This window comes from Meles meles, chromosome X, assembly GCF_922984935.1.
Source record: "Meles meles chromosome X, mMelMel3.1 paternal haplotype, whole genome shotgun sequence".
Lineage (NCBI taxonomy): Eukaryota > Metazoa > Chordata > Mammalia > Carnivora > Mustelidae > Meles > Meles meles.
This window is the reverse complement of record NC_060087.1, coordinates 107,853,716-107,857,341: the sequence shown is the minus strand read 5'-3', so window position 1 is coordinate 107,857,341 and position 3,626 is coordinate 107,853,716. Positions and strand designations below refer to the sequence as shown.

At 39.0% G+C, this 3,626-nt stretch overlaps 1 pseudogene; it reads right to left on the bottom strand.

Moving 5' to 3' along the window:
- Positions 1-2,202: 2,202 nt before the first annotated feature.
- Positions 2,203-2,967, bottom strand: LOC123934744 (annotated as a pseudogene).
- Positions 2,968-3,626: the final 659 nt, after the last annotated feature.

The following is a 3,626-nucleotide window of genomic DNA, read 5'->3' as shown; positions in this document are numbered from 1 at the left end:
TTCCTTAGCAGTTCGGGGTCTCTTCTGATTCCATACAAATTGTACAATTATTTGCTCCAGCTCTTTGAAAAATACTGGTGGAATTTTGATCAGAATGGCATTAAAAGTATAGATTGTTCTAGGCAGTATAGACATTTTAACAATGATTATTCTTCCAATCCAAGAACTTAGAATGGTCTTCAATCTTTTTGTGTCTTCTTCAATTTCTTTCATGAGTGTTTTGTAGTTCCTTGAGTACATACCCTTTTCCTCTTTGGTTAGGTTTATTCCCAGGTATCTTATGGTTCTTGGTGCTGTAGTAAATGGAATCAATTCTCTAATTTCTCTTTCTGTATTTTCATTGTTAGTGTATAAGAAAGCAACTGACTTTTGTACATTGACTTTATATCCTGCCACATTACTGAATTGGTGTATGAGTTCTAGTAGTTTGGGGGTGGAATCTTTGGGGTTTTCCATATAAAGTATCATGTCTTCTGTGAAGAGAGAGCGTTTGACTTCTTCATTGTCAATTTAGATACCTCCATTTTTTTTTTAATTTTTAAATTTTTTAATAAACATATAATGTATTTTTATCCCCAGGGGTACAGGTCTGTGAATCGCCAGATTTACACATTTCACAACACTCATCATAGCACAGACCCTCCACAATGTTCATATCCCCACCACCCTCTCCCATCTGCACTCCCCCCAGCAACCCTCAGTTTGTTTTTTGAGATTGAGTCTTTTATGGTTTGTCTGCCTCCCAATCCCATCTTCTTTCATTTTTTTTTCCTACCCACCAAACCCCCCATGTTGCATCTCCACTTCCTCATATCAGGGAGATCATATGATAGTTGTCTTTCTCTGATTGACTTATTTTGCTAAGCATAATACCCTCTAGTTCCATCCACGTCATCGTAAATGGCAAGATTTCATTTCTTTTGATGGCTGCATAGTATAACATTGTATATATATATACCACATCTTTATCCATACATCTGTTGATGGACATCTAGGTTCTTTCCATAGTTTGGCTATTGTGGACACTGCTGCTATAAACATTCGGGTACGTGTGCCCCTTCGGAGGACCACGTTTGTATCTTTAGGATATATACCCAGTAGTGTAATTGCTGGGTCATCGGGTAGCTCTATTTTCAGTTTTTTGAGGAACATCCACACTGTTTTCCAGAGTGATTGCACCAGCTTGCATTCCCACCAGCAGTATAGGAGGGTTCCCCTTTCTCCGCATCCTCGCCAGTATCTGTCATTTCCTGACTTGTTAATTTTAGCCATTCTGACTGGTGTGAGGTGATATCTCATTGCGGTTTTGATTTGTATTTCCCTGATGCCGAGAGATGCGGAGCATTTTTTCATGTGTCTGTTGGCCATCTGGATATCTTCTTTGTTGAAATGTCTGTTCATGTCCTCTGCCCATTTCTTGATTGGATTATTTGTTCTTTGGGTGTTGAGTTTGCTAAGTTCCTTATAGATTTTGGACATTAACCCTTTATCGGATATGTCGTTTGCAAATATCTTCTCCCATTCTGTCAGTTGTCTTTTGGTTTTGTTAACTGTTGGAAATACAGTTTTTAAGGAAAAAAGTTTATATTGTTCTTTCCCATTTTAATTTAAGATTATAAATTTTTAAGATTTTATAATCCTATCTCTTACGTGCTTAAAATATTGGTTTCTGACATTAACACAAATGCTTATTTGCTTTATTCTACCATAATTTCAAAATGCCTATAGTTTCAAAATAACTACAGAAGTAATACTACTACCAGTAAATCTACTAGTGATACTTTAAGATTCTTAAGTCCCTCTTGTTCCTAGATTATGTCCTGCTATGTAGTACTGGTTTTAAAGTCACTTGAATTCTTTTTTTTTTTTTTTTTTGAATGGTTGTGCTATTAACTTGATGTAGTACTTGCTTCTGTTATTATTTCCAAATTTTAGGAATTGCTTTATTTTTCCCATTTTTATTTCATTGTTTTTATTTATAAAAAATAATACACGTGGTTCTGTGGTCAAAATTATATGATGAGGTATATTCACAGCTCTCTTCCCTCCTTGTTTTCTCCATTCCACTCACTCTGATCTAGTCTCAATCTATCCATAGTTGTGACAACTGTCATTATTTTATTTTTTCATTATTTTTGACACTAGCTGAAAGAGAACTTTTTATTACTTTTATGTACAGAAACTTCAACAACATCGAGTCCTTTACCTTTGCCTTTTCATCTTTTCAACGGACTTTGGACCCAGGTCATTGCTTCCCCACTGACCGTGGATGTCATCATACCTGTCAATGTAATTGGTCCTGATAGCTTCCACTAGCTTAGCCAGAGCTCCTTCATCTTCTGCGTTAACCTGTGTGAAGGTGACAATGGCACAGGTCTTCTGTGCACCAGACGCCCAGCCTGGCCATCCCCTTGATAATGCAGAGGGGAGCTCCCATCCTACAATCCAGGGCAGGCAGGAAGACAGCCAGGTGTGGGATCCAAAGCATGTGAAGTCACTACCAGCTGAGCCATCTTGTTTTAAACCAAGGGTTGACAGTATTAACCCCAGCTCGAAGGGCAGGCAGCTGCTTAGTGAGGACATCCCCTTTGCTGGAAGCTGTCTCTCAACCTGGGCAAGCAGTCTCTGATGCTTCTCTTGCTTTGTCTCTGGTCTGTATTTATGGGCCAAATTAAATGGTTGAGAAGCTCTCTGGCTGTCCAAAGCCCATATGAAGTGATTAATTGTGGGAGGCGCTTCTAGATGTTCACTGAGAATAGCCCTTTGCCAGTGTAGCCAGATGTAGCCAGGCCATTTGACAAAGTTAGTGAGGTCCCTTTGGGGCTACATGTCCTGTCCAATGCAAGAAATCTTGGGCCTTTTCTCAGAAAGGAGACTGACCACCTTCTTGGCTTCCAGCTTCTTTATAATAGAAGGGGCCAGGACCACCTTATTCCCCATAGCCTTCTTTCCTTTCAACATCTTGGAAGCTTGGAGATTCATTATTATATATATTTTTTAATGGATCAGTTTGGAATTTTTTTTAATTTTTTTAATTTTTTTATAAACATACAATGTATTTTTATCCCCAGGTGTACAGGTCTGTGAATCGCCAGGTTTACAAACTTCACAGCACTCACCATAGCACATACCCTCCCCAATGTCCATACCCCCACTCCCCCTCTCTCAACCCCCCTCTCCCCAGCAACCCTCAGTTTGTTTTGTGAGATTAAGAGTCACTTATGTTTTGTCTCCCTCCCAATCCCATCTTGTTTCATTTATTCTTCTCCTATCCCTGTAACCCCCCATGTTGCATCTCCACGTCCTCATATCAGGGAGATCATATGATAGTTGTCTTTCTCTGATTGACTTACTTCACTAAGCATGATACCCTCTAGTTCCATCCACATCATCGCAAATGGCAAGATTTCATTTCTTTTGATGGCTGCATAGTATTCCATTGTATATATATACCACTTCTTTATCCATATATCTGTTGATGGACATCTAGGTTCTTTCCATAGTTTGGCTATTGTGGACACTGCTGCTATAAATATTTGGGTGTACGTGCCCCTTCGGATCACTACATTTGTATCTTTAGGGTAAATACCCAGTAGTACAATTGCTGGGTCATAGGGTAGTTCTAT